Source organism: Mustela nivalis (assembly GCF_964662115.1).
Source record: "Mustela nivalis genome assembly, chromosome: 12".
Taxonomy (NCBI): Eukaryota; Metazoa; Chordata; class Mammalia; order Carnivora; family Mustelidae; genus Mustela; species Mustela nivalis.
Window position 1 is genome coordinate 45,877,004 of NC_139031.1, and position 24,055 is coordinate 45,901,058.

General features: G+C 45.8%; 1 protein-coding gene across 1 annotated transcript in view; it reads right to left on the reverse strand.

Annotated features, from left to right (window-relative positions):
* The window catches only part of LOC309845205 (uncharacterized protein), an 82,514-nt gene that overhangs the window by 39,682 nt on the left and 18,777 nt on the right, over nucleotides 1-24,055 (reverse strand). The window contains exons 4-5 of the mRNA XM_082692884.1: nucleotides 5,363-5,533; nucleotides 2,187-3,097 (exon numbers count right to left, since the gene is read on the reverse strand). The gene's annotated coding sequence lies outside the window, so the exon portion shown is untranslated. The remainder of the gene's footprint in view (nucleotides 1-2,186; nucleotides 3,098-5,362; nucleotides 5,534-24,055) is intronic.

Here is a 24,055-nt window from a genome sequence, read left to right on the forward strand (position 1 = left end):
TGAAATTCCCCAGCACGTTTGGCTTTTTCAACATCATTTCTCTCTCACATTACCCCTGTATGAATTGGCTCACTGGAGAACTAAATTTGAAAAGTCAAAACCTGTTCTTGCTGCAAATATTTTGGGTTGTTTTAATTTCTCATTTTGTGCCTGATTTCATTCAAGTTTGTGATCTCCCTTTTATTTTTTTAATAGCTATCATTCATTGTGCCCCTGTACCACCAGACATCAAACCAAACACTGATCGAAACCAGATTTTAATTATTGCAGAGAAGCTAGGAGGAGTGTGCAGAGTTTTGCATATAGCCCCACCTGCCATTTAAATTGTTGCATTTGGTCCCAAAAATATGCAGTGGAAAGGGCACCAGCTGTGGTTGGGAAAGCAGGAGTTCAGTGCCCTGGGTGGCCTACATGCCCTGGACGTTTTGGGGCAAGTCACTTCACTGTCCTAGCTTCCTGAAGTCTCCAAGAAGACAGCTGGGAGAGACTCCTGACGTTCCTTTCAGTTTGTGTCTCGTTGTACTAGTATCTGTTTCACAAGGGCACCCGGACATGACATAGTCAGACGTGATCTTCATTATTCATAGATTCCATATTTGTATCATCTACTCACTAAAACTTATTTGTAACTCCCAAATCAGTGCTTGCTCACTTGTGTGGTCATTCGTGAATGTGTGCCATGATGAAAACCATGAGCTGCCCAATATGTACATTTTCAGCTACGGTCAAACAGGTGTTCTTTTGTGGTCTGCTTAATGCCACATTTTTCTGCATTTTTGTGATTTTTGTTGATGCTTTTGCTATTTAAAAGGCTCCTAGGCACAGTGCTGAAATGCAGTCCAGAGTTCCTCAATGCAAGGGGGCTATGGTGTGCCTTATGAAGAAAGTACACCCATTAGAGAGTCTTCATTCGAACACAAGTTACAGTGCTGTTGGCCATGAATTCAACATTAATAAAGTAACGTTATTTGTATTTTATAAGGTTTCTTTAAACCGAAACACACGTGGGGCATCTGGGCAGCTCAGTCCGTTAAGCACACGACTCTTGGTTTCAGCTCAGGTCATGATCTCAGCGTTGTGACACAGAGCCCTGTTTGCGGCACTGCCCTCAGCAAGGAGTCTGCTTAGGATTCTCTCTCCCTCTCCCTCTGCCCCTCCCCTCGCTCGTGCTCTCTCTCTCTCAAATAAATAAATAAAATCCTTAAACAGAAACACACATAAAACAAAGTTATGTACTAACTGGTAGACAAAAATCTTGTGACCAGAGGCCAGTAGGAACCACATCCTGTACTTCCCTTACAAGCAATGGTTCAGAATTCACTAATTGAGTATTTAGGGAGATGTTATAGAAGAGAACTAGAGGAAACAAAGAGATTCGACTGTATTTATGGAACACCTAGAGTAGGGACCCACACAAAATAATATAGCTCAATAAATGGAAGTTCTAGATATTGTCCTGGTTATCATCTTGCTGCCCCAGGCATAGGACGGTGGGAAATATTGGGGGACAACCTGCCAGGTCTTCCCAGAGCAACCCTCACTGACTCTGCTGAGGGTCCCATGGAGACTCAACTGGCAGGTATTTTACTTCAAAAGGGAGGGAGGAATAGTTTAGAGACTAAAGGAAATCAAGTTTTTTAATTTACTTGGAGAGAGTTCTTTGTGTAGAGAATCTTCGTGTGGGGTACACACCTTCCATGGGACACTCAAGATAATCCATTAAGATGCCCTCTCTTGATCCAAGCAGGAGACAGCCTGTTGTCCCACGTGGCTGCCATTACTGTGGGCAACTTCCTCACAGTGAGCGAGATACAGGAAGGAGATGGGAGGGACCTTCTCATGGCTCTGGGTCCAGCCCATTGCCAGTTGGAACATTCATGCTTATAGGATACTATCAGTGGGATTGATTTCATAAAAACAAAGCCTTCAAACTAGCATCCTTACAGCGCTTTGCCATGCAATGGGGGATGGCCAGGTCAGCCTCGGGTACCACACTGGTCACCTCATACCAGTGTGTTTAAGGGAGCTGTAGAACCTGGGAACGAGTCATGCATTCTTTCTTCAACAAAATGGTAAGTGTTGCAGACGACCTGTCATTTTCCATCATGGCAAGTGGCTATTGTTACCACGTCACCTAGCACATTTTTAAAATATAAACACACAAAAATATATACATATATATATACACAGAGTAAACTCACAATCTGTCCTTTCAAGGCTGAAGTGGCACTTTAACAATCAGTGAGAAAGTCACTTCTTTCCGAAAGAAATTCAACCTATGGCAAGAATATTTTGAAAACAGGTGTTTGGAAATGTTTCCATTACTTTGTTGTACATGACAAAGAACAAAAACCTTAAGTCAAGGAAAGTTTCAACAAACTCTTTGCACAAAAGATAGGATTGAAAAATGAGTTTGGGGAGTTAATAAAACTCATCTCATGAGGTATTTTTCCATTTTTGGATCTCTATATCTCCCTCTGTAAAGTGTCTTCTTCAACTCTGATGGACTTCAAAACCAAGTGTCAAAGCGAAGTGAACATAGTCAAAGTCTGGTTAGACTTTGAACTGCTGTATCACAAAAGGGTGACCCAAGATTTTTCGAATATGACAAAGTATATGCAACACACTGATCCTGTTAAAAATATTAACAGTAATGTTTTAGAAAGCAAAAGTACTTTGTACTACTAAAAATCAAATACAGCTTTCAAAAATTAAGTATGTAAAATTTCATCTTTATCATTTTAAAATTTCTATTTTGATTACTATTTTATAATGTCAATGTTATTAATACAGTAGTGGTATGATTATACTCTGTAAATGAATGAATAATTACAATTTTTGGTATGCCTCCAGCAGTTTATAAATGATGGTATGATACATAAAGATTTGGAGAGCTCTCGGGCGCCTGGGTGGCTCAGTGACTGAAGCTTCTGCCTTCGGCTCAGGTCATGATCTCAGGGTCCTGGGATCGAGCCCCGAATCAGGCTCTCTGCTTAGCAGGCTCCCTGAGCAAGGAGCTCAGGGAGCTCCTCAGCAGGTAGCCTGCTTCCCCCTCTCTCTCTCTCTGCCTGCCTCTCTGCCTCCTTGTGATCTCAGTCTGTAAAATAAGTAAATAAAAATCTTTAAAATAAGTAAATAAAAATCTTAAAAAAAAAAAATTTGGAGAGCGCTGTTTAAGAGGACAGAAAAAGTCTGCATTTGACAGTGGCCTTGAACTATGTACCCATTTGGCTAAGTCAAAAAAGCTAGACATGTGGGGGGCTTGGGGGGGGCAACACAGTCCATTAAGAGTGGACTCTTGGTTTCAGCTCAGCTGGTGATCTTTCTTGAGCTTGGTCCCAGCAGGGAGTCTGCTGAAGCCTCTCTCTCTCCTCTTCTGCCCTTCCCCCCACCCTAACCCATTCATTCTCTAAAAATAAATTAATATATCTTTTTTAAAAAGTACAGCACAGAACAAAACAGCATGCTTTCATTTGTAAGAGAGGAAGGAACGGAAATTAAATAAACAAATAAGAGAAGGAGGAAGGGAGGGGAAAGAAACAGAAGTTTTGTGAACGGTAAGTGCCTCTGGAAAGAGAAGTAAGAAACTAACAACAGGAGGGGAGGAAGGACTGGTTGTCTGTGGTGGGTGTGAGGAATACTTAGGATTTTTATAAAATGTTCTGCTTGTGGTACATATATATAAATGTGTGTGTATATATAGAACTGGCCCCACAATCTCAGGGAAAGACTTGCCCTTTGGGTCATTTTGCTGTGGAGGCAGAGCCCTGAGAGAGGTCCCGATGGACTCAATCTGTTCAGCAAAATCCCAGGAGTGTTCAGGTTTCCTGGGCAGCCTGACAGGTGAGTGAGGAAGGTGCCAGAAATATATGCAAAGGGAGGGTTGGGGAAGGTAAAAGAGGGAGCCTGGCTGAGACCAGAGAAAGCTGAGATCTGCAGAACCTGGAATCAGGAACAAAGTCAGCCACTGCTCTCCCCAGCCCCACCATGCAGAAAGCAGGGCTGCCGGGCAAGGAAGGCATGCTGAATGCTGTGGCGGCCTTGTGCTTAGGCGGGGAGCAGAGGGTGAGTTCATTTGACCTTGGGGTTCAATCGTGGGGAGGCAGAAAAGCACTTCTGTTGCAGTGGGTTTGACTACCAGGAGACCCATGGGGCAGGTCTGCAACGCCCAGCCTTGACCCTTGAGAAGTGGTTCCCGAATGGCAAAACAGGGGTCTGTTTGAGCTGTGCATACCTAATTCTGTGAAATCAGATGTAATAACAGCTATCCTTTCTAAGTCCCTAAAATGCACCAGAGGTTCACCAAGACATCACCAGGGAAATGGCTTCCCCCTTCCATAATGAGGTCATGCCCCTCATGGATGCAAAGAGACTGGCTGAGTTTCCAAAGCCATTGGCAGGCCAGTCCAGATTCAAACCCAGGTGTCTCTCCCTCAACTCCATCCTCTCTCCATGGAGGAGACACACTCCCTCCTGATCCCCAGCTTCTTTCTCAACTGATGAAGGTGAGTGTCAGTGACAGGTGAGGTCAGGAAGTCTGAATCCTCAAAAATTTCCTTTAGGGGCACCCGGGTATCTCCGTCAGTTCAGCGCAGGCCTTGGACTCAGGTCATGATCTCAGGGTCCTGGCATCAAGCCCCACATCGGGTTCCCTGCTCAGCGGGGGGGGGGAGGGGGGGGGCTGCTTCTTCCTCTGCCTCTGCTGCTCCTCCTGCTTGTGCTCCCTCCCTCTTTCTCTCTAGCTCTGTCAAATAAATAAATAAAATCTTTAAAAAATATAAAAATAAGCAAAAACGTGCTTTACTCTGAAAATTGTATAAACGAAATCCTTGGCCATATCTTGAGCCAGTATCCGCTCCACCAAAGAGGAACTAACATAAACTTAAAGTATGATTCTTTGAAAAGTACTGAGCTGTCATTTAATTATTTACTGATGTGCAGTTCTTCAACCGTCTTTTCCCTTGCCACCAAAAACAGGACAGATAAAGGCCAGACACCAAGGACAGAGCCTGTGACCAAAAGCTTGACTTGAGCCCTGATTTATTTGGGAAAGTCCAGTGTCATCTCCTTCTCTACGAATGGCAAGCCCCCCCACTCATGCAGCTGATGATAGACGGGCCGTGGCTGTGTCTGTTTTGGTGCCATTGAAACCGCTGATTCCAAAGCTCAGAAACCACTACTTGCTGAGCTCCTGCTGTAAGGACGACTCGGGGAGGCCCGCCCCCACGCCAACATCACACAGGAGGTGTGCGGCCCGGGGACAAGAACACGGCAACCCCCACAGATACTTACTGTTCTTGCACACTGTAATGGTTCCTGCTATTAGAATTCTGAAGATTTAAAAAACATTCAGAAAACCAACCTGGAAGGGATTGATTTTGTTGCCCCTAAGACAACAAGCCTGGAATTGAAAGCAGACTGTTTTGATGTACATCCGCTCAACCCCAAGAAAAGACATCTGCTCAATCATTTTCAAGGGATTTTTGGCAACTTCAGGAGCATGATGTGGTGCTGTCTGCATTCCCCCTGAGCCCTGTGCAATCGAGGAGGAGAGAGCAGGCCTGTGGTTGCTGTTCAGATGGATTTAACAGGAAAATTCATTGCATCTAGCCAGATCTTTGGGGGCAAATATTATTCTTTTTCTTAAACCTTTAAGTTTTAAATTGTTCATTGCAAAGATTAAGTAAATCCTCCTCTCCCCAGTCCTACACTGTACATAATGGTGACCACTGATGACTCATCCCAGGCCAAGGGAGAGTGGGCTACCTTGAACTCAGTGCCATCAAGGCTGCACCCAATGGGGGGAGACAATTACACCCCCCCCAAAAAAAACCCCAGAGTATCGTTACTGGAAGAAAGGGGGCCTGGATGCTGGGAAGCCGAGAACCAAAAAAATGCCCATCTTATGCAGAAGTCAATACTCAGTAGAAAGATTAAAACCAGCCCCTACATTTTGACATGCAGTGGGAATACATGCTGATAATCTTCCTAAAATCCCAATGAATATTTGTAATCAAAATTTACATGCACATGTAGTAACTTTTTTTTTTTTTTTTTAATTTGAGAGAAAGAATGAGAGGGAGAATGAGAGAAGAGAAGGTCAGAGGGAGAAGCAGACTCCCCATGGAGCTGGGAGCCCGATGTGGGACTCAATCCCGGGACTCCGGGATCATAACCTGAGCCGAAGGCAGTTGCTTAACCAACTGAGCCACCCACGCAGCCCTCTAGTAACTTTTTTTAAAGATTTTATTTATTTATTTATTAGAGAGGGAGCAGCAGAGAGAGAGGGAGGAAGCAGGCTCCCCACTGAGCAAGGAGTCCAATGTGGGGCTCGATCCCAGAACCCTGAGATCATGACCTGAGCCGAAAGCAGACGCTTAACCAACTGAGCTATCCAGGCACCCAGCACATCTACTAACTTTTGCTGATACTTTATTTTTATTATGTGACTCAAAGGGAGAAAGGGAAATAATAGGCTGAGAGAACCAAGAACAGGGGAGGTGGGGTTTTGTCTTAAGGGATTAGGAAAATGCAGATACCCATATCAGCATTATGAACAGAAATGCCCCTGAATCCCTGGCCCACACACGCTCACAAACTTATATTAGAATATGCCCTATTAGACCTCTGTACAACAGGTCCTGGGTGGTGAAGATACTGAGACAAATTTGGCCCAATTCCCCGCCCCTGCAAATAGAGGCAAAGTGGGTGACTACTGCACACATGACCATAATCCCAGAGCACCAAGTACTCTAACAGAGGAAAGCACAAAGCCCTTTGAGGGTGGAGAAAAGGGAGTGGCTACTTCTGGGGAGAAGGAGTTTTCCACACTGAGGGGGGGGAGGGGCAGAGGTAAGGCTGGAGGGTTTTCTCAGAGGCAGAGGCCTGGAGAATAAGGGTTAAGTGCCAGGGGATGGTGAGGGTCCTGCTTCTGCCTTCTCTCCTCCCATCTGTAACCTCCCAACTCTGATAATTCAATGATTTTGTTGCAAAATCTGAGTTCTCAAATGCCTAGCCTAAACTTCTGTAACAGAGGAAATAAAAGGACTGATTCCCATAATCAACTGATATAAACAAACCCCTAACAACCATACTTTAGTTTTCCCATCTTATGTCTGTGGAATCAGGGAAAGATCTAGAAGGCTGTCTCCGTGTAAGTCCATCCGTCAAGTGGCTTTGGTGGCAAGCAAGATGCCATTTCTTTATTAAAATCCCCTCACGCAGCATGGTAACATCTTGGGACAGGCCGTCATTTACCCAATTCCTCTCTCCCCTGGGAAGAGAAACATCCTGTCAGATCATTTTGAAATGGCCCCATAGTGTGACTCACTGGAGGCAAATGCCAAAGGCTTTGGGGCAAAAATAAACAAAAGTGAAAAAATATGTGCATTCTAACCAAAAAAAAAAGGCTTAGAGTGACACTGCACTAGAAAATTGAACTTATCTTGGACAGGCCGGAGGGAATAGTGGAGAGAGATCTGACTTAGTCAAGTGAAGTAGTTTGCTCAGGGTGAAGTTTCACCAGCATGTACTTTCCCAGGTTACAAAGCACAGAGGAAAAGGGACCCCTGCGAAGGCACAGCTCCCTCTTATATACCCCTTCTGCCCCTGAAAATCTTCACATTTGTTAGGCTACAACCTGAACAGTTCCTTAAGCTCTAGTTTCTTACATACTGAGAAATGCAATTCTCTTTTGATCCCATAAGTAAACCAAGCTCTGTGTAGCTTCACTTCTAGAACATCCTCTTCCTTTGCTGGATGGTCAGAGAGAAGACAAAGAGGCTCCAGCCCAGGGAGCCTGCGATTCTGACGCCCCAATTCCCAATGATCGGTGATTCAGTTTTTCACTAGACACTTCTCTGCCCATGGGCCGGAATAGAGGCAAGATTGATAGTCACATATGCAACTTGGAAACATTACAAAGATGAGAACTTGCTTAATAACCCTATGTTATTAGGATCTCCCCAGGTATGAATATTGAACTCAGGTGGTGGCTCAGTGGGTTGAGCCTCTGCCTTCAGCTCAGGTCATGATCCCAAGGTCCTGGGATCGAGCCCTGCATCGGGCTCTCTGCTCAGCAAGAAGCCTGCTTCTCCCTCTCTCTCTGCCTGCCTCTCTGCCTACTTGTGATCCGTCAAACAAATAAATAAAAATCTTAAAAAAAAAAAAATACCAGTACCAACAATTCTCATGGGATCGTGAGGACAGTATCAGTCCTTTTAGTGAAGACAGTACCGGTAAGCAAAGAAGGCAGAGAGGTTTCTGTTGTTCTTTCTTACTTCCCCCTTCATACAAATCCCTTAGTCCCCAACAGAGGTGCCATCAAGTGGAAAAAAAAAAAAACCCAAAACCAAAAAACAGATCTAGAGAGACATGGGAGTTGTGGAAAACCTTACAAAGAATCAAAAGGGAGGGACGCCTGGGTGGCTCAGTTGATTGGGCAGCTGCCTTCGGCTCAGGTCATGATCCCAGCGTCCTGGGATCGAGTCCCACATCGGGCTCCTTGCTCGGCAGGGGGCCTGCTTCTCCCTCTGGCTCTGCCTGCCATTCTGTCTGCCTGTGCTCGCTCGCTCTCCCTCTCTCTCTCTGATAAATAAATAAAATCTTTAAAAAAAAAAAAAAGAATCAAAAGGGATAAAGGGAGCTGGGTTCCCACGCCACCGGGGGGGCAGAGGGCGGCTTGTGGTACCCACCCTCGAGCCAGGTGGATTTTCTGCTCCCCCTTTCTCACACGTTCCAGTTGTAGATGCACCAGTGACCTTGAAGCCCCAAGTACTACAGGTCTTCGTGATGAGCTGCCTCCCCAACTCTGCCCCAAGCGACAGAAAATAAGCTGGCACCAGAGCAGGTAAAGATGAGCTTCTCGGGGAACCCAAGTTCAATGCTGGGAAAGATAGCACAGGCGTTTGGGGAAGCTGGCCATGAATAGCGGCTACTTTTCCAGGTTTGCTATGCATCTTAACAGATTCCAAGCAAAGAAGTCTCTAATGAATGGTATAACAACATGTAAGGAAGAGAGAATGCCTAGCAGAAAACACAGAGAATGATATAATTAATATATGCCTCAAACTGTATAAACATAAACCTTATAGACATACAGTTTAAAGGCTTTTTCTTCTCAAGTCCGCCTGGACAGATTTCATAAAACCACCATAAAAGATTCTGTACTGGGGCACCTGGGTGGCTCAGTTGGTTAAGCATCTGCCTTCAGCTCAGCCTCTAATTCCAAGGCCTTGGGATGGAGCCCCACACTGGGCTCCTTGCTCAGTGGGGAGTCTGCTTCTCCCCCATCTCAACTCCCCTGCTATGGTTTCTCTATCTCTCTTTCTCTCTGTATCAAATAAATTTTTTTTTTTTAAAGTTTAAAAGGATTCTATATTTATAGAGAGAAAACCTGAGGTTGCATGGATCTGCTCTTCTATGTTCCTCATTGCAGCTGTTCCAAACTGTGTTCATGTTCAAGCTCCAGTGTGACCCAGGGGCTGCTCCCCTCCGCCTCAGCCAGGCGCCTTGCTTCCTGCTTTACTGAGACGATCAAAGCAAAGCTAACACTGGATCCCTTGGTTTTCCTTCCCCACCCCTGCTCCCCTCTGCAGCATCCTTCTCCACCTCAGGACTGCTCTTCTGGGCACCCCCTTCCCCCGCTGCAGCTCCAACCTGCCCAAAGGACGCTTGGATTCTACATGAATAGCCTGTCGACCTTCCCCACAAACCAGCAGCTGCTCTTGGCTTTCCCTCCTCTGCTGAGAACGCCTCCTTTCCCAACATCCCCATCCTCCCTGTGCCTTTCCTAGGCAATCAGTGCCCCCCCCACCCCCGCTTGTTCTACAACCTCAGCAACTTTTGCATCTCTCTTCTCCTCCTGCCTCCTGTTCCTAGACTACTGCCTGCGGGATACCCTGCGGAACACCCTCCCTACTTCTGGCTTTCCCAGTCACCAGCCCCGACCACCATCCATCCTCAAAAGAGCTGCTATTCCATTTTCTAATGCACAGTTCTCATCTCGGCACTCTATGACCCAGCGGTTGCCACGGGACTTTTAAGTTGACATCAAAATGCTCTGACTTTGGGGGCCTGTCACAGAATGATTCCAACCTACCTTTTGGGTTCCTCCTTTTCCCACGGCTCAAACACATCAGGTCGGACGAGATCATCTGCCTTCAGCGCTACACCACCTCTAATATATCTGCTTGCTTGGGCCTCTCTCTCCATCACCTTCCATGACATCATGTAATATGCCCAATACTGGCCAACCTCCCGGGCTCTCTCACAAGGGCAAGATGGCTTGAGTCTTTCTTTTTGCCTCGGTTCCCCTCTTTCCACCCCTGCCTCAGTGGAATCCCTTTCTTCTCTGACTTATCTATCCCACTCCTGTCCTGTCCATTTCTGACTTTTGTCAAAGCTCTTTGAAGCTCTCCCTTTCCACTCCCAACGTGAGCAGGTAGCGGACTCCCCACATCCTTTGCTTTAGGGAGGTAAGTGGCAAGATGAGAAACAGAAGGATTCTGGTTCTTGTTCTCTACGAGCCGGAGCCCCAAGGAGAAGGATAGAGTTTGAGAAATGCTTTAAAGACTTGGAAAAATAGGGGGGAAACAGGTGAAAAGGAAATCCCTCCAGTTGTGGGGAGGAGCAATTTCTGTGGGTTCCGCTTCCTGGCAGGGGCCATGTGGGGGCAAGACCCCACAGAGGAAGAGCTTTTGGGGAGCTGAGGCCACTAATGTTCTGGGGGCACCAATGTTCTCTAATGAGCTGAGGCACTAATGTTCTCAGCTCTGGCCAGAAATAGAAGATGGCCATCAGGCATGAAGGCACCATTAGGACAAAACGTGGTGGGTTCATTAGCAGAGTCCCTTGTCACTGCCTTAGATTCTTAGAATCTTGACACCCCTACCCCCCGCTGTCCCCTGAGAGTGGGTAGGGAGAGAAGCAGAACAATAATTAAAATGAAATTTTCTACTGGCCCAGCTGTGCTGGAGTCAGAATTTTAAAAATATTGTAAAAAATAGAGGCACCATATTTCTTAACACCTGAATTTGTGTATTGATACTCATTCATGATATATGTAAAACACATATCACAACTTCTCCATTGAGGTAGAGAAAAGTACTTATCGAGTGCCCATGATGTGCCAGGTGTGGCCTAAATGGTAGAGATACAGCAATGAACAAGACTGAAGACCCCTCCTCAAAGACAACACATTTTAGTGGAAGGTCAAGGTTCAACTATATACATATTGTAAAGATACATATTGACAAATCTCATGAAAAAGCAGGTAAGGGCATGATTATATCAGGTATTTAGAAAAGGCCTTCCTTCCTGCCTGAGTGGCTCAGTCGGTTAAGTTCTGCCTTTAGCTCAGGTCCTCCCATCAGCCTCCCTGCTCAGCAGGGAGTTGGCTTGTCCCTGTCCGTCCCCCTGCTTGTGCTCTCTCTCTCTCAAATAAATAAAATCTTAAAGAAAAAAATTCAAAATAAATGCTTAAAAAAAAAAAAAAAAAAGGCAAGGCAAGGCAATGGAAGAAAAGGCCTTCCTGACTTGCTGACTGGGCAGGGGCTGAGGGAAGGGCAGGAAGGAGTCTCCCTTGTATCTGAGACAGTGACAGTGAGCTACCAACACTGCAGGACCAGCGAGGGGCCCCAACTCTAAGGGAATCAAACCTCAGCGATCTGATCCAGGTGGAAGGGCTGGTGATGTCAGACCCATGGGAGGAGGTAGATCAAGGTTAAGACGTGGCTCCTGCTCAGCTTTGTTTCCCCCACAAGGTGCCAAACACACAGTATGTGCTCAGAGAGTATTTATTGAGTAAAGGATGGATGGAGCATGGCCATTGGTGCCACACTGAGACGTAAAAGATATGAATCAATATATAGGACGTAAAAATGATCCATATGCCTGGAGCCCAGATAGAGCCACTTTCAAATGTTAACACCCGTCCTCCTAGTCTTTTTTTTTTTTTTTTAAGTTTTTATTTATTTGACAGACAGAGGTCACAAGTAGGCAGAGAGGTAGGCAGAGAGACAGGGGGAAGCAGGCTCCCCACTGAGCAGAGAACCCGATGCGGGGCTCGATCCCAGGACCCTGGGATCATGACCTGAGCTGAAGGAAGAGGCTTTAACCCACTGAGCCACCCAGGTGCCCCCCCCATCCTCCTAGTCTTATATCATTTGTACCTTCTATCTCTTTCACATTTGAGACAATACTATGTCCTATTTTCTTCACTTAATCACTTTGTAATTTTCAATGTCATCTTTTAACTCATTTTTTTTTTTTGCAGCGTGCATTTCTAACTGGTTCCAGTTACTTGGGCAAAGTGGTCATAAGGCAACTCTTTTTAAAAATTTTTTTATTTAAATTCAATTTAGTTAATGTATAGTCTATTATTAGTTTCAGGGGTACAATTTACTGACTCATCAGTTACATATAACATCCAGTGCTCCTTAATGTCCACCACCCAGTTACCCCTCCTCCCCACCCACCCACCTCCAGCAATCCTGTTTGTTTCCTAGAGTTAAGAATCTCTTATGGTTTACCTCCCTCTGTTTTTATCTTATTTTATTTTTCCTTCCCTTCCCCCACGTTCATCTGTTTTGTTTCTTGAATTCCCCGTATGTGTGAAATCATAGTATTTGTCTTCCTCTGACTTATTTCGCTTAGCATAATATCCTCCATTTCCAACCATGTCCTTGCAAATGGCAAGATTTCACTTTCTGATGGCTGAGTAGTATTCTCCTGTGTATGTGGTATATACAGACATCCAGATCCCACATCTTCGTTATCCACTCATCTGTCGATGGACATCTGGGCTCTTTCCATATTTTGGCTATTGTGGACACTGCTGCTATAAACTTTGGGATGCATGTGCCCTTTTGAATCACTGTGTTTGTATCCCTTGGGGTAAATACCCGGTAGTGCAACTGCTGGGTCGTAGGGTAGCTCTAGTTTTAACTTTGTGAGGAGCCTCCATACTGTTTTCGAGAGTGGCTGCACCAGCTTGCATTCCCAGCAGCAGTGTAAGAGGGATCCTCTTCCTCCGCAACCTTGCCAACATCTGTCATTTCCTGACTTGTTCATTTTAGCCATTCTGACCAGGAGCAAGTGACTCTTTCAAGGGCCACAAGTGGTGTTCAGCAGCCACTGGATTTTATGAGGATGGAGATGCACAGACCACAAAACCTTGCAGACTCAGAGGGAATGAGACCCACATGACCCCTGCTGGGGCCTGGCCATGGGATGCCTGAGTCCACTCCCTAACCCAGGAGGTGTCCCTTCTCCACAGAGCATGGGGCTTGTCCTCATGAGCAAGACGGTGCCTGTGTAACTTTCCCCTCCACATTTAGGCTTGAGGCATTGGAACATTTCCTAGAGAGGCAGTGTGTTCCTTTTCTGTCTCTGCTTTTACAGCCAGTAGCTGTCCCCAGCTGTTCCTAATTCTCTTTCTCTGGGTGAATGACTCAGCTTGATTCTGTGTCTACAACGTGTAGCTTCTTAAAGGAGCCAGGCCATCTTGTAGCACTACGACAAGTAGCTCAAACCAAGGTAGTGAAACCACCTACGAGCTATAACCATAAGTTAGAAAACATGAGATGTATTTCTTTTCAACGTCCAGGATTATAAACTCTCCAATTATGAAAGTAGACATGTGCCTGAGTAAAAACAAACAAAATCAGAGGGGACTTACTAGAAATCAGGCAGCAAGTCTACATTCTTCTCCAATGCAGACTTCTATCCTTGCATATGCTTTGGGGAGGGGTCTTTCTGGAAGAGCTGGGGGTTGCTGTGCTGAGGTGTGCTCTGAGAGCCCAGAGAGGCAGATGGGTGCGTTCATGACGAGGAGGGAAGGCCCATGGAGTGTTTTTGGAGGAATGCAGATTTTCCCAGTGAACCACCATTGTTAGAGCCTAATGATGTTTTTGGCTGGTTGTTAAAACTGCTTTTGCCCATGAGCAACCAATGAATTTATTCATCTTGCATAACTGAAAGGAAAACAAACCCAAGGCAGGACAAAATTAACGGGAAATTTTAGGGGGGAAAAAAAATGCAACCCACCACCACCAACAAACAACCCTGTTTAGTTGAGATGATTAGTGCCAGATGGAGAAGGGAGCCCAGGTGCCCAGACTGGGGGGTAGGGGGCGGGGGGGGGTGTTGTCTAAGGACAGCAGCAGCTGCGCATTACCAGCACGATCCAAACCTTCAGATGACTTGCAAAGGAGAGACGTATTTCCTTTCTTCTTCCTTCTCCCCCTCCTGCTTCTCTCCTTTCCTCTTTCCCTATAGCCATGAGGATGTTCTAGGTCGGAGCTCTTCCTAATGGGAAGGCACTCTGACGCGGCTGCCTACGGAAACTGAGGAGTGGGGTGGATGGAACAAGGCGAAGCACCACGGAGTGTAGTTATGATTTCTCAACACTTTCCCCAGACTTTAGATCTCAAAACCAGACTTCCATCCAGAGATAGTAAAAGTTGCATTCGGCTGTGGCAATGGCTGTCCTGTAATCAGCTCATGGTGTGTTGTTAGATGCTTTGAGCTTAACCAGACCCGCACATGTCCTCAGTCTAATTCCATCTTGTGGCTCCTAATGTCATCATATGTAGCCTCTGGCAACCAAACTATTTTCCAATTGCTGACATCCTCTCCCTTCAGCACTCAGCCTGCCAGAATCTTTTACAGCTCCTCGTCCAAATCTCCTCAGGAAAGATGTCTGCCCTCCCCCCACAACCCCCCACCCGCCTTCCCCTGCCTTTGGCAAGATGGTTTCCAGAAAACAACCCTTTCTGTAGGACAAATGAATTGAAAAGTTCTGTTCACTACAATTGACACAACAGTGAAGAGCGTCAAGGATCCTGGTGCTCCATTACAGGAAAAGAATGTCACGGAAGTCCTTTGTGCAGTACTTTTTTATTTATAGTTTTTATCACATTTGCCACTTCACCCGCATAGTGAAGAACATTAGTTTATTCATATCAACACTTCATTTCAATTCATTCCAGAAGCCCTTATGTGAAGCTACATGAGCTCTAAAGACAGGGATTTGGTTCTGGTGGGTTCAACCCTGTACTCACAGCTCCTAGCAGATTACTCGGCACTTCCTCAGTGTCCATCAAGACTCATTGTTGAATAAGTGAGGTATTTTCTGAATGGAAGTCCACCCACCTCTTAAATCTTTCGATGTTTGGTATGAAACAGAAGTGTTTATCTGTCTTGGAGTTAAGAATTAAAATTCAGACCTACTTTCACTCTTAAGAAGTAATGAGACTCTTAAAATAGATGTTTATCTAGCTTGCTTTGAACTTGCAAACCACCCCTCCGGTACGTAGAAAGTCAACCCTTTCTTCCCCTACAAATAAAAATCCCATTTCGTGTCTAGCACCACTCTTTTGTCAGCTATAAACGAAGCCCCACCAGCAATAAACAGATTTGCTCCCCTACATCATACCCAAAAAAAAGATTCTGGACTCCATAAACAGATTTGCTACCCTACATCATACCCAAAAAAAGGATTCTGGACTCCATAAGGAGATATACTTCAAATTAAACATGCTGAGATGAAATTTTAGCAATTCTCTTCACCTTTGGGTAAACAAAATGAATGTATAATTCTGAAAATACCCCACATTGTTTTATTCTTAATCATCCCTAGCTATTTGAGCTAGTGGTTGAGGATTTGAGAAAATACAAAATTTCAACCTCTGCTTTTCACAGGGAAAAAGCTGATTTAATAGGACTCTAAAAGCTGATTTAATAGACCTCTAACAACCATTGGCCAAATCCCAGATGAAGCTGTGCAGAGGTTCCTAAGTGAGTTTTTAGAAGTCTGTCTTATTTATAATGAAATTACATACTAAAATCCAGACTGCTGTATACAATCTTTTCCCACAGAGAAAAGTCTATTCTAAATGTGTTGACAGCTAAAGAGAAAGCTTGGTGGTACTCCCAACAGTAAACTGGCTGGGACCAAAGAGTTAGAACTGAATCCTTTGACTGAAATTCAGATGGAGACTTAACAAGTTTGCTGGGTTTTCTTTGAACCTAAGAATGGGGACTCTGTACCACCAAGAGGTAAAACTAATCTGGGATGCTATCAGATGTGCCCCTTCCACTTCGCAACCTGCCTGTGGAATTCCAGGGAAGAGAAAAGCATCGGCACTTAGAGAGCTCCAATGTGCCACTGAGGATTGAGGGGTAGGATTTCCATGTTCTTCCTGTCTTGATACTTTTAAAACCAATCTCTGTGAAATCTGTGTACGATCCAGTGGTAGATCTCACCTGTGAAGGTGGTTATCTAGAACACGAGCACATCTTTCCTTGGATAACTGCTTTGTTCAATGCCAACTATTTCATTAAATGTTCCGGAAGTAACTGACATAATAATGGTTATGTCTATTTGTAGTGGAATATTACAGGTAATTGACATTATGATATATATCATGACCCTTCCTGAAATATAAAAAGTCAAAAACTCTCCTTTTTATGCATTCTCATTTTTTCAGCTATTGGGAAAGATAAATCCACGCATATCTTCTAGGACTCAGCCTCACAAATAGGAAATGAGATTTAAGAGCATTTAAGCCTCTGAGAGTTAAATGGATTTGGCTACGATTCCTTACCAGCATTAGCTGGCTTAGCAGAAATGTATTTTGTTAATTTGGCCGACATTGACATTGACAGTCTAACAGCATTACCACCCAAAGCAGCTTTGGTTTTTGCCCTTAATGAGAATGTTCATACCAGAGCACCTTGGATTTGCCAGGGAGCTGGGCTTTAATGGGATTATGCTAAAGATTATAAACGTGGAGCTCTCCTGTAACAAGACTGGATATTCATTTTAGGAATACAGCCCTGTCTCCGTATTGGTGGAGCTGCTGGAACGTTTGAGGATTCCCATCACACTCTAGGCTGCTGTGAAAGCGGAGAATGGCTAAAGAAAAATCCTCCTAGAAAAGGCTGAATGGGAGTTGGCGTGGCAACAGTAAAGAGGACCCAACCTCTCCCATTTGAGAGAATCTGAACAAGTCTAAGAGCTGGCGGTAAAATGTCAGAACTATCTGAACCCCTTAATGCTGAAAAGATAGCAGAAGTGCTGTTTAATGAATTAAGGAAGATAAAATCAGGAAACAGAGCTGTGTGGTGGTGTTAGCACAGGGTTGAAGAGGCCTTCATTCTTCAGGCCAGCGGAAGTGGGGTATCAGGTGGCTGAGATGCGACCCGAGGCGGCCTCGTGGGGCTGGGGCCATGGCGCTGGTCCCCGCTGCCCGCCAGCCCCAAGCTGAATGAAGGGGACAGGCTGCACCAGCTGAAGAGGTGCACGCCCCACACATCATTTGAGATGCTTCATCGTGAAGCAAAAATGGTTTCTAAGGAGCTCCGCCTCCAGGAAAGGGATTTGGAATCAGACCAGTAATAAAATGAACAGGACCCCGATGTGAGCCATGCACCTATGAGGCGGTGTTGGCTAATGTCATCGGCTCCTTCCTCAAGAGAAAACCTGAGCCCATTCCCATGAGGGAATGTATGGCTCTTCCCAGGCTGCCAGGAGTTGATGCGTTCCGATGGCATTAGTCATAAAGGGGACAGTTACTGCTAACCGGCCCCCCGACACATGCCATGTATGCGTATTCAAAAGGTGACATAATATCGAGCCTCAAGGTGTTCACCATTCATTTGGAAAAGATAAGGCTAAAACACACATGGCCAGTATTTTGCATACTTGTAAAGCCGAATCCAGCTGCTGGATTCCAGAGTCTAGCTTAATCCCATTCTGGCCATTTAAAAACCCGCACAAGAGCTTCGGCGGGTATAATTCCAAATGGGAAAAGACAAGAACGTTGCCAAATACATGCCTTGACAGTATTTTCCAAAAATGGAAATGTTCTTAATGCTCCTACTGATTAAAAGAGGAGATTGAGAGCAACACAAATATCCGCGATCTGGGTCTTCTTATATAAATATGATGCATTCCGTTTTCGGTTTTCGACTGGAGAATGAGGAAGCTTGCTTTGTGTTGATACGGAAAAATCTCCGTGTCACTCAGTGTCCAAAGAGGGGAGTAGGAGCCACTCTCCATGCTTCAAGCAGAGAAGGCTGTGATGGAGGAAACTGGTGAAAAAACCATCAGGAGAGCGAAGGAGCAAAGAAAGAGGGGCTCTTGCCCAAAGACGGAAGCTGCTGCTGTTCTTTGGCTGGATTGAATGCGTGAACGCTCACCTCTCACACTGCAGAAACCACCCCCAGGCTGCTGCAGCCCGGAGTACCAGCCCTCAGGCCCTGTGCCTGTTCCTACCACTGCCGGTAGCACAGGAAATGGCCAATTTCTTCCTTCCTCCCACCCCAGAACCTACTGCTGGTGCTTCCCCCTGGAAGAACCCACCTTGAAACTGACCAGCTGAGTGAGTCTGGGAAGGGGGATGGCGGGGACCTAGAAGGATGAACTTGGACCCAACTGCCTAGAGACACCATCTGGTATACGCGCCCCTTTACTGCTCAGATCCACACATTTCTCTGTATCCATGCAATGACTACATCGGGCTTTTACCTAACAGAATGCAATCATATGCCTCATACAGACGACTGCAGACTTACTGTCCCCAAAAGAAGGAAACACAGAACAGGACCATGCAATGAGGCAGCCTCAGCCCCTATATCCACCTCTGCTTCATGTCAGTTCCTCTTCTGTTTTTATCATCATTATGCCGTGGATATTCTGTAACCTAAAGGCCAAACTGTAAAGTTAACCGCCACCAACCCTCGACGTAATTCATAGCAAGCAAAGAAGAAAATATGCATAGCCACCACAGTTTGGGTAACTGGTAACAAAACCAGCTGATTGGCAGGGATAATCGTTGAGTCATCATCGACAATGAGCTTCTTCCAATGTCCATTCCATGTTTCCTTTGTCTTGCGCCCAAATCTCAGCTTTTGAGGTTCTTTCCTAGCAGGGTGACTTCCCTTCATCTCTGAAAGGCCTAGTTTTTTTTGTCATGTGCTTTGTGGCAATATTATTCCAATAAACTTTTTGTACATCAAAGGGCTAAGAAGCACCCAGGAGAATTTCCTGGGCTCCAGACACAGTCTTTCCTGCCACGACTGCGTCACAGCAACCCAGTTCCTCTTGGTAACCCTGACCGATCGCCCCAGCCGGAACAGTAACCCTCTTCTCTGCCTGACAATTCAGCGGCGTGAGAACCTTAGAGCGAACAGATGGCACTATCAACTTCCTGTTCAGCGAAACAATTGTATGTCCCTAGAGAAGCACTGTCTCCTTGGAATCAAGACCTACAAACCAGCTGATCAATGCTGTGAAGAAGGCAGGTGAATATTCTGAGTGATGTTCCACACGTGACAGTGAGGGGAGCCGCTCCCCTTTCTCTCCGCATGATTCCCAGATCCACATATCCCGACCTGAAGAGACACAGCACCACTTTTTTTGTTGCTGATTCAAAGCTTCACCCACATTCTGCAAGACAGTCACCCACATGGCAGAGAGGGGGTCTCCCAATGGTACCATTTTTGAAACTTCAACAATCTCTTCCTAGACTTTATCATGTTAACTGCCTTGGGGTGATGGAGTGTATGGTAAACCAGTAAGTCCCAGGGGCGTGAGCCCTATTCTTCTTCCGCTGTAAAATCAGATCTTCAGCCAGAAGCAATATTGTGTAGGACATCGTGTCATTGAATAAAGCACTCTGAAAGTCCACAGATGGTGGGACTGATCAAAGCACTGCAGGCAGGGGATGAACAGTGTATTTAGAAACAGTATCCATTCCAATAAGGACAAAATTCATGCTCTCCATAATGGAAAGAGTTCAGTGTAATAAACTTCCTACCAGGTGGCTCGGTGGGGTCCCTGGGGAATGAGGCCATGTCAGAGCTCAGTATTGGTCTTTGCTGCCAGCAGATTAGGCATTCAGCACCAACAGTGGCCAGATGCACCTGGGAGAGGATGAGTCCATATTGTTGAACCCACATGGAGCTTCCATTCCTGCCATGGGCCTCCTGAAGAAGCCTTAGGTGGCTGGGAAAAGGGCTGACTGACATCCACAGAATGGACCCTCCTAATCCAGTTGATTACTGAGAGGCTCCTCACTGGATGCCCCGTGTAGCACTGACACAGCCCAGTGCCCACAGGGAGAGGTCCATCTGCAAACCTCTTCCTCAGACTCCCTTGTCGCCAACAGGCCAATCCTACCATTAGTCACCCATGAATTGTGGAAATCTCCACAGTTCTCTCCACCAGACAAAGTGGACAACTGCTATGTTGGCCTCAAGAGAACTTCTCTTACCACTATCCTGAGGGGAGCTATACTGTTTCAACAGTCCAAATCCAACCAGTGCCTTCAAATTGCAAGGGACCATCTGTGAACGTGGCCCAAATGTTGTCTTCCTCTGTCAACTGTCAATTGCAAAAGGACATTGGTGTGGGCTGCGAGAGATTCAAAAGGCAACAAGAGGAGACGCTATGGGAATCTGAGCTACCTGATCATACTTCTTCTACTTTCAGGACTTCCTTGACCCCGATCTGGTATACACTATTTACAATGTGTGACGGACTGCCGGTGTGCATTCCCAACCTTACGTCCTAGTGGACGTAAGTATATTAGTCAGTATATTAGTTATCGATCACTGTGTAAGAAATTACCCCCAAACTTAGTGACACCCATTTGTTATCTCACATGGTTTCTGGGAATCAGGAATTCAAGGAACAGCTTCGCTGGGAGAATCTAGTTCAGGATCTCTCAAGTGGCAGAAGTCAGGTGGTCAGCCAGTGTTGAAGTCGCTTCAAGTTTAACTAGCCATGCTGTAGACCAGTGGTTCTCAAGTGGGAGCAATTTTGCTCCTCCAAGGATATGAAGCAATCTGTAGACACTTTTGGTTACTACAACTTGGGTGGTCTGCTGCTGGAATCCGGTGGGTAGAGGCCAGAGACCCTGCTAAACATTCTCTAATTCTCAGGATAGCCTCCCACATCTAAGCATGATCTGTCCCCAGAATCTCAAGAGTTCTGAAGTTGAGAAACCCTACTAATGAGCCTTATTTCGCTCTGGTCCCAACACAAACCTGGGAGCCTTGTGTGTTACACAAAACACTGCCACGAACAATACGCTCAAAAAAGTATATATGTCCTCTCTGAGATCAAAAGAGGTACAAAACCCTGTAGCTCCTTCTCAGTGGCAAGTGGTGCAAAGTATAGCAATTTGCCTTCTATTTTAAAGAGGAAATGTCAAATTTCCCAGACTTTTGGAGCCCTAGAAACTCCACTGGGGAGAAAGCCTTTGATTTTTCTCAGGGTTTATCTCCCACCCTCTGGCATACATATGCCTTACTACGGTATCTAGGGTATGTGCTCCCTCCTGCTCTCCATGTCAATAACATATCAGCATGCTGTTCTGGGGGATTCTGGAGGATGCTCCAAGACCCAGCAGACCAGATCTTATCAGAGAGCAGAACAGTCAACTCGTGCCTGAGGTAGGACAGTGAGCTTGTCTTCCTGATCCTGCTAGTTGAAAGCAAACTCCTGCTGGTAATCTTTGCTAATTTGGTAATGAGAGGAAAAAAATATATATTAAAAAAAAAAATCTGCCAGATCAACATCTGCATACAAAGTGCCAGGAGCACTGTTGTGTCATCCAATAAAGACATGACATCTGGTCCAGGACCCGAATAATGTTACAAGAACCCACAGTCATTTTCCCAACAGCCGTCTCACTCCTGCACATGCCACACAGACAAGTTAAATGAGGGTACGGCAGAATAACCCGTGTATTATTCAAGCGTTAGGTGGAATACTGATCTCTCCAATCCTCCCCCACCTCCCACCCCAGGGATAGAGTATTGAGAGTACTGCTCTCAGTTTACTCTCATTTAGGAAGGGCGAATTCCAGGAAGCTTCTGCAAGGCCATGCCCGCTATCCTAAGGCTCACTACTCGGGTTAGGGAATGCATATGGGGAGCTCCTTGAGTCGCTGGATACCTATTACGACTGCATTCAGAAGTGGGAAAATAACCATAAGTAGGTCAAGGGCCCACTGGAACCCTGCGAGGAAGGTAGAGGCCAAACTTTCATTTATCCCCAGATGACCACAAGTGACATACACCCCCAGTGGTCCAGAGGCCAAACTTTCATTTATCCCCAGATGACCACAAGTGACATACACCCCCAGTGGTCCAGAGGCATTTGGGATCTCTGGGGATTAGCACTGTCTCCAAGCCAATGTCCAGAAATCCCCCTCTAGATCTGGCTGTTCCCCTTTCCCCAGTTTATAGTCATCCCAGCGAATGGCTGTAGGTCTTCTGAGAAGGACTTAAAGGAATATTTACGCTAGAAGCTCATGGCAATGTTATCCAGCCCCTTCTTGAGGCTTCTTGGCCGCCCCTTCTTCATATGGCTAGACTTCTCTAACCTGAGCAGGCATCAGAGTCAGGGGAAGGGCTTGCCGAAACACAGACCCCTTGGACCTGCCTCCAGAGTATGTGTGTCAGTAGGGCTGGAGAGGGCCTGAAAACCCACACTTACCACAAATGCCCAGGTGACACTGCTGCGACTCCTTGGCCACAGTCTGAGAATCAGTGCGCTGAGGATTCCTACACCTTTGAACTGATTCAGGTCTGAGATTGCTATTTGGTTCTGTCCCTATAGAAGCCTGTCATCCACCAAAATCAAGAAGTCTACTTTAATGAAGACATCTTTTCCCATTGATGGGTCTCTTAAGGACCCCTGAACAAGAATGAGAGCTCAACACATCTCCCAAGTCTGGAGAAGCTTGACTGACCACAGTAATATCAATCAAGAAAGACCCTTCCCACAGCTACCACTCTGTCTCCCCAAATTCCATCCTAGAGGGACCAGAGACCATAGTGAGCATGGTGGGGTCATAGAGTAGAAGCCCTTCATGGGCGAGAAACGATGAAACCGATCCCAACCCCATCCCTACAGAACAGTTCTTGCTCACTTAAGGTACGGAGAAGGAGGCTTATCTTCAAAGCAAGGTTTTCGTTATTACATGGAATTTAATTACGAAAATAGGAATATGCTTTGTGACTGGAGATCCATTTAAATGCCTTTAAGAGTGACCAGAGAACTCAGGGGTCTGCCTAAGTTTCCATCCAGGTGATGGCAAAGAAATATCCATGGAGTGGCTTATAAAAGACACTGGGGGGGCACCTGGGTGGCTCAGTGGGTTAAAGCCTCTGCCTTCAGCTTGGGTCATGATCCCAGGGTCCTGGGATCGAGCCCCGCATCGGGCTCTCTGCTTGGCAGGGAGCCTGCCTCCTCCTCTCTCTCTCTGCCTGCCTCTCTGCCTACTTGTGATCTCTGTCTGTCAAATAAATTAAAAAAAAAAAAAAAGACACTGGAAAATACAAGTAAGGTGGCTTTGTCATTGGACTCTCAAAGACCTGCTTGTTCAGTGCACCGGCTTATAATGCCAGATGATGTGGAAACAGAGAGATGGTTAAATTTCCATAGAGAAGGCAGGAGATAAAACAGCATGCTCCCAGACACGGCCAAGTCTTCTCAGGTCCACAAAGGACCACAGAGATGGGCAGCTGCGGAGGACACCATCATGAGCAATGAAGATTCTTACCAGAGCCTAGAAGCACATTAATGGGTTTTTACATCCTCCTAGCGCTCCGTCAGCCTGGATTGTCCCAGAGACTCTGCTAAATGCCCACACACTCACGGAGTATGAATCAGGAAACTGAGGGGAATGAAAGGCCATATCACAGGAGTACCCCTACAGGAGGCTCAGGCTTTAGATCTGCCTGAGTTTCATTCCTGCAAGTCCCCCAACCCATTCATTGAAAAGTTCACAATTTCTTCTCTTTTTAGGAAGTGATAAAATAAGTACCTTAAATAAAGTGTTCCAATAGATAGATAAGCACCTTTCTAGATTCTAGATTCTAGATTCCTTGGATGCATGAGCCTATGCCTACACCGGCACCAGAAGAGCAAAAAGGGCCAGTACGGCTGGAGTGAAATGAGAAGGGGAAGAGAAGAGCAGGAGAGAGCCCTGACAGCAGTGTGCTCGGGGGCGGAAGGAGATCCACATTTGGCCTTTAA